Raw genomic sequence first — 14407 nt, 5'->3', positions numbered from 1 at the left:
CGGGTGCCTGGAGGCAACTTAAGCCCCCTTGAGCTGGAAGGCAGTGCACATGATATTATCCCAAAGGCAAGCTCATCTGTCTTGCCTCTTGTGCTGCCTGGATTGTTCATAAACACACTCACGGGGTAGCACTCAAAGATTCCTTGTGGTCTTCCATTGGGTTTCGGTAGCACTGGAGTTTCACTAGTTTTAAAGGTGAACCAAAGAGCTTTGGAAAAATAAATTGATTACATAAATCTAAAGAGAGGAAATGGTTGAATGTCCCAGATCAGTGATGTAATAAGAATGTAAGGACAAGGAATTCAGCTCGTAGAAGCTGGGACCTCTCATCTCCCTCTGTAGAGCTCCCTCTGGCTTAGCTAGGAGTGGCAGTGATTGGTGACCGGATACCACAGTGGTAGAATTAATATAATAATAATAAATAAATGGGATTGGATGTAGTCCCATCCACTCCTGTGCTTTGGCCAAGGAAGATGGTTCTTACAGAGCAAAGTTTTCTGAGGGAAGAACAACACTTTGAGGAAGTCTGTGTGTGTGAGAGAGAGAGAGTGAGAAAATATAGGACAAATAAATTTCAGTACATAATAGTCAAAAGTGTGATCCTTACTTATTTACGTGCCAGAACCTGGATTCAGGGTTCTTTGCTTCTCCTGCTGAAATAGATGACCCCATCTAAAGCAGTGTACAGCGTATAAGAAAACGCTCTGCTTTATGTCTCAGTCACATCAGCCAGCAATGCAGAAGAAATGCAAAATCTTGAACTTGGGTCTTGGTAGGTAAAAACAAATCCTTTTGGTTCACCTTTATCACTGGTGCCCTTCTCTCTCAGCTGTGTCATTAACTGATAGGGCGAGTGCTGAAGAGGAAGCTCCTGGGCAAGAGTGGTGTTATGGTGCCTGCCAGGCCCCCACTGCAACTGGCCAACTTCGTACACTGCAGTATGGAGCTGGCACTGTAATAAGCAGAGCTTTCTGGCAGTCACCAAGAGGAAGTGCAATATGGCCAGGCACTGCAGGGAGAACATCAAAAGCAAGTAGCAGGACCTAAGCAATGATAGTAGGAAAGTGTAAAAACAGGCTGTCTGTAAGTTTCCCTTCACCCATGTCCCCCAGCACAGCCAGATCATAAGACAATTGCAATACCAGGTGATGGGTCTGTACCTATGGATCTATATAGATATAGTCAAGAGATCCAGCTGTCCCACCAATAAGTTTGAGACCTGATGTATGCAGCACATGCATGTGTCCATCACAGTTGATGCACTGATTATTGATTTTCCTTCAGCACATGCATTTGTCAAACAGAACTGCCTTCTGCCCAGGTGCTCCAGTGCAGAGAGAGCCAACTACATGACTCTCAAAGTAAAGAGCTCTCTTTAAATTGGCAGCCAAAATCTGAATGCATACCTATATTTAGAAAGTGGGCATTATGCAAAGAGGCAGGTGACTGGCTGTCAGAGTGTCCAGTAGTTTGGGTATTCATCGAACTGCACAAGTCAGGACTTGCTGGTCAGCGTACCCGCCCTCAAATCATTTTCTGACAAATTTCCCCCTTTCATATGTGCACATACCTTTCCTGCTTATGGGCCCGATCCTGCAACCCCTTCTCATGCAACTTGTCCTTACCCAGCAGAGTATTCACTGACTACTCACCTGCATAAGACTTTGCAGGACTGAGCCTTTTGGGGGGTTTATTTTTTTTAAACTTCCCCTCCCTGTTAAAAGCTTGAGGATTCTTGGAACCTGTTTGATCCTGGAGTCTGTAGCTGCCTTTGGGAAAATGGCCCTCAGCACATAGCCAGAAGAAAACTGGAATCTACGAAAAGGCATCCCAGCACCTTAGCTACAGGCTGCCATTAGTGTTCCCACTCCAAAAGGATTGCTTACAAGAGGGTGAGGTGTATGGAAATAAGCTTGATCCTCAGCTGGTGTAATACAGCCTATCTCCGCTGGGTTTGGTGGACATTGTCAATGGCCCAGATCCATAAACGTATTTAGGTGTCTAATTTAATGGGAGTTAGGTGCTAATACCTTTGAGGTTCTGAGCCCTGGAGGCTTCAATGCAGCTACACTGATTTTACCCCAGATGAGAATCTGAACCAAACACATCACACACTTTACTCTGCTTTGGGAGAACCATCATCTCTTTCTATTGGTTCAGAAATGGCTGCCAGCAACTGAGTTGTCAGATTTCTCCCTTGTAGATTTCAGCTGTTGCTGTAAGGCCCACTGGGGCTTTGCAGGCCTTAGGGCTTCTGAACTATTTGAAAACTAAACAACATTGGCTTTTTTCTTTTTAGGGGAACATTTTTCAAGACTCCTTATCACTGACGTGAATTTTTTTAATTCTTTGATTCAATACACAAAACGGTAACAGGAAGTATTTCCTAAAAGCAACAATATGCTTTGCAAAGCGCTGTGAACCCCTTCCTTGCATTTCTCAGGCAGTTGCTGAGTGATGCACTTGCTGTGTATCCAGAATGAAACCCATACCTTGTCATGTATTAGGGGTAAGACCTATATTATATAATAAATGGACAGAATTCCACTCAGATTCAAACAGTTCTCTTATATAAGGGGGCTCTGTCCTGTGCTGGGGGCCGTTGAATCAATGTAATACAGATAACAAGACTAAAAGTATATTTCCACTATTGGCTGGGCTTTAGCATTCTTTTAGTGTAATAGCACCTCCTTACAGGGTACTGGACATATACATATAATTTAGTAGATGTGTTAAGGTGTAATTTAACTCAAGTTTTAAGCATTCAGATGTAATTAAAGTATTTACATGAAATCTGGCATGATTTTTAGTCTTTTTTTCTTTTCATTTTTCAGGAAAAATGGCTGAGCACATATACCCAATGCATGCTGAATCAGCATGTTCCAAGCACAGTACTAAACACTGAATACTTGAGCAGAAACACTCCCCCTCCATGAGAAAAAATATCAACAGGTTGAGATCGACAAAATCGGGCTTGCAGAGTTTCTGCTGAACGCTTCTCTCTGGGGAGAGCAAACTGGGGTGAGACAACCCACATTGCAGATCACAAGGATGCATGATCAAGGAGTATAGAAGCCAGGGCTTCTGTGGTTGGAACTTGTGCTCTGGCAGCCCAGTTTCTGGACAAGCCACATTCTCATGGACATCCCCACTCATACCAATAATAATCCTTCTGAGATTGCAAAAGAAGTGGGGATGAATACTACTTGAAGAAGCCCTGAGAGTCCCTTGCTGATATACACTAGACTATCTACCAGGATTGCAGAGACAATAGGAATTGTAGAAAATTGATAAGGGAGGCAAAAGGACACAAGCAAACCCTACAGCCAGCAAAGTTAAGGACAACAAGGAGGTTTCTTAATATATTGGTCTATTACTAGATGGAAATGATAGACTTATCAACAACATAGACAAGGCAGAAGTGTTTAATAAATATTTCTGTTCTGTATTTGGGGAAAAAACAGATTGGCATGTCATCTGATGATGACATTCTTTCCATTCTATCTCATGGGGATATTAAACAGCAGTTACTAAAGTTAAATTTTTTTGAAATGAGCAAGTCCAGCTAACTTTCATTCAAGAGTTTTAAAGAACACTGAGGAGCTTGTTGGACTGCTAATGTTGATTTTCAATTAGACTTCAAACACTGGGGAAGTTCCAGAAGACTGGAAGAAAGCAAATGTTTTGCTAATATTTAAAAAGGGTAAACAGGGTGACCTGGGTAATTATAGACCTATCAATCTCAGGCAAGATAATGGAGTGGCTGCTAGAGGACTCCATTAACTAAGAAATAAAGGAAGGAAATATAATTAATGCCAATAAACATGAGTTTACGGAAAGTAGCCTGTTTAAAACTTTTTATTTTTTGACAAGATTACAAGTTTGGTTCATAAAGGTAATAGCATTGATGTAATAGACCTCTGTAAGCCATTTGGCTTGGTACAGCATGACGTTTCAATAAAATGAAAATGATATAAAATATAATGGTACACATGAAATAGATTAGAAGCTGGTTAACTGAGAGGTCTCAAAATGTAAATTGGAATTATCATTGAGTGGGTGTGTTTCAAATAGGGTCCTGCAAGGATTGGTTCTTGGCACTACGCTATTTAACATTTTTACTTAACACATTATGACCTGGAAGAAAATATAAATTAACTGATAATGTTTGCAGAAACACAAAAGTTGGGGGGAGTGATTAAATAATGAAGAGGACAGGTCACTGATACAGAGCCAGCTGAATCTCTTGGTAAGCATAACGCAAGCAAATGTGTGGTTTAATATGGCTGAATATAAATGTACACATCTAGGACAGTGGTTCTCAAACTGTGGGTCGGGACCTTGTTTTAATGGAGTCACCAGGGCTAGCATTAGACTTGCCGGGGCTGAAGCCTGAGCCCCACTGCCCAGGGCCTAAGCTCAGGTTACAGGGCCTCTGCCTGGGGCTGAAGCCCTTGGGCTTTGACTTTGGCCTTAGCCTCCCTGCCTGGGGCAGCAGGGCTCAGACTTTATTTTGTCCCCCACACCCAGGGCAGCAGGGCTTGGGCAGGCTCAGTCTTCAGCCTCCACTCCTGGGGATGAGTAGTAATTTTTGTTGTCAGAAGGGGGTCACAGTGCAATGCAGTTTGAGAACCCCTGATCTAGGTACAATAAATGGCCATCCTTTCAGGATAGTGGACTCTATCCCAGCATGCAGTAACTCAAAAAAATTTGGGGGTTGTGGTGGAGAATCAGCTAAACATGGACTCCCAGTGCAATGCTGTGACTAAAAGGACTAATGCAATCCTTGGATGCATAAACAGGTGTGTCACAGGGTCCACTCACCGCTGCTGGCACCTCCTCCTGGCCATCCTGGGGATTAGCTCTGGCCAGGCATTGTGCCCTTCTCCCATGGTGTCTCTCCCGCTGTTCTCTCGCCATCTGCCCCTCAGGGGGCTCCCTCTTCATGACTTGGCCCTGTGGCCAGGTCACCACATGTTTCTCCTTGCGGGGGGGGGGGACGGACGACACTAGCCAATATCTCCGGTCCCAGACACAAACCTAGGAACCTCCCTCTTGCAGTGTCCAGATATGCCCGCTGGGCGCTGCAAGCTTATATAAGTTCGTCAATTTAACAAAGAAATTGATATATATCAGGCTTGTTATCCCAAGGGGAGCCTCTGACACACTTCAAACCAAACACACTGCTTCAGGTAGAGTAAACAAACAAATTTATTAACTATAATGATAGATTTTAAGTGATTATAAGTCAAAGCATAACAAGTCAGATTTGGTTAAATGAAATAAAAGCAAAACACATTCTAAGCTGATCTTAACACTTTCAGTGCCCATACAAACGTAGATGCTTCTCACCACAGGCTGGCTGGTTGCTCTTCAGCCAGGCTCTCCCCTTTGATCAGTGCTTCAGTCGCTTGGTGTGGTGTCTGTAGATGTCGGTGAGAGAGAGCGCACGCGCACAGAGCAAATGTCTCCCCCTTTTACCATGTCCTTTCTTCCCTCTTGGCTTTTCCCACCCTTCAAGTCAAGCAAGTTGAACAATTTCCCTGGTGTGGCCTCATGCAGGTGAATCATTGCATTGTAGTTCCTAGACTGGACAATGGCTGTTGATGGATTGTTTGACACCCCACCCAGGCGTTGGTTACTTTCCTTGCTGTTGCCTCTGGGAAGCTAATATCTGGCTGATTCCCCCAACTTACAGCATGTTTTAGTGACAACCATACTACACAATTCTCATAACTACATATATGGATAGAGAAATTACTTTCAGCAGATCATAACCTTTCCCCATGATACCTTACAAGGCATACTTTACACATAAGATCACAATTATATGAAAATGAGGAATATGGGGGTTATAACATGCTCCCCCAAGGTATAGAATGTCATAACCAGGTAGTCCACTGTTCTCTACCTGGTTGGTGCCACATTCCAGGAGGCTGGTAGGAGAACCCATGCCCACTCTTTTCTCTAGATTCCAGCTCAGGGGCCCTTTAATCAGCAGCCAAGATCTACACTCCTATTCTTTGCTACTTTTCCCCTAAGCTGCTTCTCTTGCTCTGGGTTCACAAGCTTCCCAACACACCTCTACAGAAAGTAGCCATGACCTATCCTCTACAAACCTAAACACTCCTTCTAGAGAGTGACTGCCACCTACTTCCCAGCAGCCCCCAGCTCCTGGGCTTTATACAGGCCCCTCCTATTCCTGTCCAGCTGAGCCTGCTCCCAATTAGCCTAAATCTCTTCCCTGCTTGCTGCTTAATTGGTTGATTGGACCCCCTGGCCTAATTCAACCCTTTTACAAGGTGAATCTCAAGTAGGAGTAGAGAGGTGATTTGGTACTGGTGCAACCGCTGCTGGAATACTGTGTCCAGTTCTGGTGCCCACAATTCAAGAAGGATGTTGGTAACATGGAGAGGGTTCAGAGAAGAGCCAGAAGAATAATTAAAGGCAGACATGACAAGTCTCACTCACTGGATGTGAGACTCACTTGTTAGCATGCTATCTCACTCTCACACATATTCCTAAACTTATCTCACTCATTTCAAAGATTTAAAATACTTTTACTCAAGGGCTGAAAGAGACAACAATACACCTGGGGCCTCAGGCATAGGGCTTGGAGCTTGGCAACCACTTTCAAAGCTTGTGTACTGTGGTAACCATGAAGACTATAGGCCCAAGAGAGGAGGCTATCCGGCAGTGAGGTATGGTTGTGTGTGTGAATACTTGATGCTCAAAAAAATGAGTTCGCCCAAAAAATGAGCAGGACTTGATTGAAAGATTACAGGTTCTGCAAAATCCAGTTCAAAATTTAAACCATACTGGACAAATCCATGGCCCTTCATTGTCCCAGTAGCAGGCAAGACTTCTTTTTTTAAATTAGGTCTTCTCAAGTTCCCATTACTGTTCACAGTTGCCAGGCTTGTCTTAGTTTTATCCCACTCAAATGCAGGAGAAGAGAGAGCGTTCAGTCTTGTTCGAAAGAATAAGACACCATTCAAACCAAACCTTGGACTAGAAGGGCCACTGGTCTCTATTATCCAAGTGAAGCTGGCAAATCCTCAGCCATGGTACAAGTTTAAGCCACCAAAAGAAGTTATAAAAACAGCAAAGGGGGTCTCATGGCGATATAACAAAGCACACAAATAAAACGTGAAACCAAATTAAATATTAAAAGAAATGTGGAATCTGAATCCTTTATCTATGGTTTGTTAACTTCAAATTAATTAAATTTAATTTGATTATTTTATGTATTTTTATATTTATGAAATGTATTGTTTGCTTGTGGTTTATTTTAATTATTTAATTTTAATGAATTTATTTTGCATTTATTTATTTTGGAATCTGATCATTTTAGTTTGTTGTAAATGTAACATGAGCAATGTTACCCAAACCAAATAGTATTTGTACTTATAAAGTGTTTTTCAAATGGATGATTGCTAGGACAAAGTGATATGCAAAATAAACATATTGTTGTATTGATAAAGCAGTTTTTTCTTTTTTATTAAGCTTATATAAAAACCGTTTATTTTTGAATATTTCTCGTTTTGTCCACTGACTGTGTGCCTAAACTAGGGGTTATTAACTGGCTGAGGTGACCAGACAGAAAACTGGGAGGGCTGCACCTTCCCTAGGCATGAGGCCCCATCCCTCCATTGGCACTGTCCTCATCTGTGGCCCTGGCCTGGCCAGGCCAGGGGCTGGAAGCCAGAGCTGAGCTGGACAGAGCGGGGCACTGGCTGGTCATAGCTGGTAAGAGCTGCTTAGGCAGGAACCCAGCTCCAGGGCTGACAAAGGCCTCAGGGAGCAGCAACCATGGAGGGTGAGGCCCAGGAGCCTGGGCTGAAGCGGGTCAGTACAGGCTGCTGTTGGGAATCCCGGACCCTCCACCTGGCCTGAGCGGCATGCTCCAGTGGGTGGGAACATGGGATGGGGCTGCTCTTGGGCCCCCCAGCCCTCCGCCCTCTGTAAGAAGGCTTACTTCTGTGTTGCTGCTGGAGCTAGGCGCCCAGCCAAGAGCCGCCACTCTCTACACTCCGCCTTCAGAGCTGGGTGGCTGGAGAGTGGCAGCTGTTACAGGGGGGATAAGGCAAATTTTGGGGTGGCTATAGCCCCCCACAAGCCTCTCCTAGCACCACTCCTGAGCAATGACCTAACACTCCATCTGGAAAGTCTCGCTTTTTGTCATTGAATCACACTCTTTGGGGCTGTAAATCTCACACTTAAGGACAGCCAACCCTTGGCATCTCTGTTAAAGGATTAGAAAATATGCTTTATAGTGATAGACTCAAGGAACTCAATTTAGTTACCTATCAATTACTTGATAATGGGCTCGTCAGTCTAGCAGAGAAAGGCATAACATGATTCAATGACTGAACGTTGACCGATGACAGGTTTCAGCTGTGTTAGTCTGTATCTGCAAAAATAAAAGGAGGACTTGTGGCACCTTAGAGACTAACAAATTGATTTGAGCATGCATCTGATGAAGTGAGCTGTAGCTCACGAAAGCTTATGCTCAAATCAATTTGTTAGTCTCTAAGGTGCCAGAAGTCCTCCTTTTCTTTTTAACATTAAGAGTAATTAACCTTTGGAGTAATTTGCCAAGGGTTGATGTGGATTCGCCATCACTGGCAATTTTAAAATCAAGACTGGCTGTTTTTTTAAGAGCTCTGCTCTAGGGATTATTTTGAATAAATTCTCCAGTCTGTGTTATACAGCAGGTCAGACTGGATCGGGGTGGGCAAACTATGGCCCACGGGCCATTTTTAAGCCAGCCTGCGAGCCGCACCACGTGGCACAGCCCTGCTCTGGCTGGGTTGGAGGTCAGACCATGCAGCTTGACCCTGCCCCGGCAGGGGTGCAGCGTCGGGGGCTGGACCAGTGGCTTGACCCCGCTCTGGCCAGGGTGCAGGGTTGGGGCCACACCACACAGCTCCCAGAAGCTGCGGCATGGCCCTGCTCTGGCTCCTATGCACTCCAATGGGAGCTGCAGGGGAGGTGCTTGTGGATGGGGCAGTGTGGAGAGCCGCCTGGCCGCGCCTCTGCGTAGGAGCCGGAGAAGGAATATGCCACTGCTTCTGGGAGCCGCTTGAGGTAAGTGCTGCTTGGAGCCTGTATGCCCTGAACCTCTCCCCATGCCCCAACCCAGCCCTGATCCCCCTCCCGCTCTCCAAACCACTCAATCCCAGCCTGGAGCACTCTCCTGCACCCCAAACCTCTCATCCCCAGCCCCCCCCCAGATCCTGCACCCCCCAGCCAGAACTTGCACCCCCTGCCCCAGCCCTGATCCCCCTCTTGCCCTCCAAACCCCTTGGTCCCAGCCCAGAGCACCCTCCTACACCCCAAACTCCTCATCCCCAGCCCCACCCCAGAGCCCACACCCCCTCCTGCACCCCAACCCCAACTTTGTGAGCATTCATGGCCCACCATACAATTTCTAGTCCCCGATGTGGCCCTCAGGCCAAAAAGTTTGCCCACCCTTGGACTAGATGATCACAGTGGTCCCTTCTGACTTTGGAGTCTGTGAAGGCTGCATTTTGCAGTGGCTCCCTGCGTTCTTCCACCATATTTGCAGCCCTTCCTGACCCAGGCAGCCCAAACACTGCAGAGGTGTCGCTCTCTCTGAGCTGTGAATCAGGGCTTGGGGGGAGCATGCTGCAGAGTTACTGGTTCCCTTTCTGCTCTACCTCCCACTCTAGCTTTAGGTCCCCCTGACCTGTGCAGAAATGTAGGGCAGCCCTATGCAGGGAGGGAAGATGTTCATAGTAGGCATAAAACCAAGTGGGGCTTCAGGGTGTACAGGGAAAACTCTGAATCTAAGGGGGAAATCCCCATACAGTTAGTTCTCTGCCCTATTTCCCTGCCTTTTGGGGAATGACAGCCGATTAGAGCTGCTGCACATGCTTAGGGACCAGCTTGTCCATTAGCATGAGAAACAGGCATTGCTCTTGCCAACACAGGGCTGGAGCTTTCCTGGAATGATCCAGTCTTGAGAACAAACAGCCTGCCCTGGCAGAGGGGGAAGAAGTAGCCCTCCTCTCCCAGGGCTTCAGTTACAGCCCCACAAAACCACCTCTTTCCAGGAGTATGGTGAAAAGCCCTCCAGGGCTGCTGCCACTCCCTCAACCACAGATCCTGTAAAGAGGTGTGTTTGGGAACAGGATTGATTAGGATGAGGGATAGCATATGGGGTCAGAATTGATGGAGAGGTAGGACTGACTGAGGACACATGCTGTGCTGGGGAGTTGTGTGGGGGTGAAGGACTGATCAGCAGGCTGTGGAATTAACTGGTGAGCCTGTGTGTGTGTGAGAGCAGAATTAGTTGTACAAAGAACTACAGAATTAATTTTATTGTGGGATGTGTGCATTATGGAATAAATTGTGGGAAGTATGCGTTTGTTCAGGGGGAAGCAGAATTAATTGTTACTCTGATTTAAACCAATTCCAGTTTATGCACCTTTAAATTTACTGTCTTTTTATCAGAAGATGCTGGTAAATAAGGATTTAGGTGTCTAACTTTAGGCACTCAAGTTTGAAAATTTGGCTTATGTGACTTGTCTGTTGTTAGGATATAGATATTCAGGCCTGTCTGTAAAGGCCTGTACTTTAAGAATTTAGGTGTATTCTTATCACTTGGCTAGTTAGAGGTATAAAAGAAAGAATCAAAATCACTGTCTGCCAACGTAAGGTCCTTCTCTTACTGTGACAGTCTGGGGCCCTGTTCTTAGGCTAAGGCCTTTGGCTAAGCGACAGAGGCAGCCATAAGCTAGGAAGGGACCGGTCACATCCTCACATTCCAAAGTAGTCACATGGAAAGAAGGTGCTATTGGGCTGTTAGGAATACAATCCTGTCCTGATAGTGCCTATCAGCTCCAGAGAAAGGGAAGTGCCTAGAAAATGTAAAAGAAAACTTAGTTTGATAGCATCCTGTCTGGCAAGAACTCACTTATCAATACTGGGATGTGAAATCCTCACTTCTGTATTGTCTTGCCATTATAGTTCCCACTTTGCTATTGTTTGTCTGTATAATCTCTGTCTGGTTCTGTGATTGTTCCTGTCTGCTGTATAATTAATTTTGCTGGGTGTAAACTAATTAAGGTGGTGGGATATAATTGGTTACATAATCATGTTACAATATGTTAGGATTGGTTAGTTAAATTTTAGTAGAATGATTGGTTAAGGTATAGCTAAGAATATTACTATATAAATTAGGGGCAAACAGGAAGTAAGTTGGGATTCGGAAATAAGGAAAAGGAACTTGTATTTAAGCTTGCTGGAAGTTCACCCCAATAAACATTGAATTGTTTGCACCTTCGGACTTCGGGTATTGTTGCTCTCTGTTCATGTGAGAAGGACCAGGGAAGTGAGAGAGTGAAGGAATAAGCTCTCTAACATCTGTTCGTTCTTCTGCTGCATTCCCTGGAGTTCATTATCTATCGGTTTTGTGTAGACCCAAGGGTTTGTGTCATACAGACCAATTATTATTTTATAATCTTTGTTTAAGGTGAAGGAAGAAAAGCTCAGATGTCCTGTGGTTTGCAAATGCCATGCACTCTCACTGGGTTCATCACTCAAAGAGAAAGCACAAAGAACAAGAAAATTGAACATGGAGGTGCTGTCTGACTTACATCTTTATTAACAAAATTAAAAGCTAATCCCAAATTATCATTATCCATGGGCCAAAACCAGAACCATTTAGCTGATCCTACCAAACTTTAGAGCACATATAAAATGGGATGTGGATCCAAACCACCGCAATTTTTATTCTGCAAAATCAGAATCTGGCTACTGAGATTTTGAATCTGTCTGTCTTGTAGTTATTTTGATTTGATTGCAGGACTTGATATATTTGATCTGATTGCATTGCAAAGGTTACAAATTCATTTGCTTAGATGCAGGGTTTTGGTTCTGGCCCATTGTTTTGCACAGACTGAAAAGTCAAACATGGGGAATAAAAAGCGTTCTATTTTTTTTCCTAAGAACTAATAAAGCTATAGGGTGAAATCCTGGCCCCATTAAAGGCAACAGCAATTTTGCCATTAACTTCAGCTGGGCCAGGTTTTCACCCCTAGTCTCTACAGGAAGATTGAAACAAAAAGTACAGGTAGGTTTTTCACAGCACCAGACTCTTAAAAGGAGCAGACACAGATGATCTCCCAACAATATAGAATTCTGCTTGTTGTTCCCAATATAGCCATGCTTTTATGGCAACTTTTTCTGTTGTGGTTGCTGAGTGAGACAGCAAGAGGTAGCAAAGACTGACCCGTTTTACAAGACAGAGGACACTGATGTGGCCAAAGGGGAACTGCCCTCCCTACCTGAAACTAACCAGATTTTTCAGTCGTTTGTGTTAAAACAAAAGCCAGTCTCCTTTCCCTGTCGTTGTGCATGTACACCAACTGAGAAAGATCTAGATAATATACTGAGAAATGCCTGAACGTCAATCACGATACAGTAATTAACCAGACCACATATTGTACAAATGCTTACTCCAAATCCATTTCAGGTGAAGAGAAAATCCCAGTCTGGCATTTTTGCCTGTCACACTCACAGATGAAAAATATTAGCTAAATCAGCATTTAGAGTCTGGCAGACAGAAAACTCCTACAGTCTGTCAATTCACCTGGAGTCAAGAACTTGAAATGGATTTCTGTGTCCATCCAGCACAGCCTTTGAGTTGTGAGATGAGCCACAACTGGATGATTGTATCCACCTGATACGAAGCCCAGCTCCAGTAGCTGAACTCAGAAGAGCATAAAATGGATCCTCTAATGGAATGTACCAAAAAATATGAATCTCACCCATTATGCCGCTGCAGCCAGGTTTGGGAATAGTTAAAAGTGGTAAGCAGTGGAGGTATCTAAAAAAAATTAAGGAAAATGCAGCAGGAAACATGCTTACCTTTCCCCTTCCAAAGCACCATCATTGCACTCATGGAGAAGGATGGTGGAAACCACAAATAATATTTTCTCCATCTGGGGGAGATGGACTATTCAGCAAGAATACTTACAAGAAAACTATAGGTGAGTGAAATATTATTCCTTCCTTCCTTCCTCATCAGTTTGCATCAGCAGCATAGTCCAGGGCAGTTTTTGTGCCTGTGCTGATAAATTTTCATGGAAATTTTGCAAGGCTAAAATTTTCTCTCTGTATATCTGGGAGGAGATTTATTGCTTAGGAAAGCCATTACATTGTCAGCCCTGGGACCTAAATTCCTCTACTTATCTATAGAACAGGGATAGCATAAGTAGCAGTGCAATCTTCCCCAACCCTCACCCACCTGCCCCATTCTTGACTTGGGGGTGACCACCACATTGATAAAGTCATTCAGTATCTGCACCACTTCAGCCTTGCCTGCTCTGATAAGACTGTCAGAAGAGCGGAAATGGTTATTGTGATGTGGTGTTCCACTAGGAACTCAGCTGAGTCATTCTAACTCATTTCAAGTAGACTACCATAGAGCAGCCATTAGACAGAAACAACTATTAGAGCAAGAAGTCCCCCTGCGTGGAGTCAACTACAGGATCAAGGTCTTAATCCCTTTGGAACTGGGCCTTAGATGCCAAACTTCCATTAAAATAAATGGAAGTTAGGGGTCTAAAATCCTTTGTTACTATTATGTTGGATTGGATTTGATCTCAGAGCCTAGAGGTGAAATGCCCCACATTCTATTACCCATCTCCAGAGTTAACCATTCCTCCTAAAAAGCTACAGGGATTTTTCTATGTGAAATAATTACCTGCTAAAGGAACAGATCTTTGGTAAAAGGTCAACGTTTGAGCTCAATAAATCCAGCCATTTCACAGGTTTCTGCTGTTGCTTCCCTACATATATAGCCAATTATGTCCTACTAAATATTTTAACGAGTGTAAAAGCTGTCCACTTTTATATCTTGTCCCATATAATTGAAATATCTACTCCGCCGATTTTATGAGGCAGGAATTCATTCCGAGGGATAGAAAATACCAGTGGATTTCCACTGCGTGGGACTGGATATTAAAAACACCCTGGACCCCAAGACTTGGATAGATCAAATCTGGCACAGAAGCATGAGGCCAACAGCCACTTGCAACAACCCAAAACTGATTGGCTATCGCTATATCCCAAGGCACTCCTGAAATTGGAGTGTATAAAGATCAGAGGATGCCATATGTTTAGTTTCTAAACATGCAGACACACCAGGGGGTGACTGAATTTCCAAGGTGGTTTTGGAGTTGGTAATACCAGTCATGAGGCTCAGTAAAGAAGCAACCCTTTTTTTTGCAGACATGCCTGTTAAGAATCCAGGGGTCTTTACTCTGTGTTTATCTAGTGCTTACTCATGAAATATTCTCATTGACTTCACTGAGAGTTGTTCCTGGGTGTGGACTGGTTGTGGGGATATGGCCCCCCAAATAACCCCTGGACTGAC

The sequence above is a fragment of the Eretmochelys imbricata genome, chromosome 7 (assembly GCF_965152235.1).
Source record: "Eretmochelys imbricata isolate rEreImb1 chromosome 7, rEreImb1.hap1, whole genome shotgun sequence".
In the NCBI taxonomy this organism is placed as follows: Eukaryota; Metazoa; Chordata; order Testudines; family Cheloniidae; genus Eretmochelys; species Eretmochelys imbricata.
Note: the sequence above shows the minus strand (reverse complement) of the source record.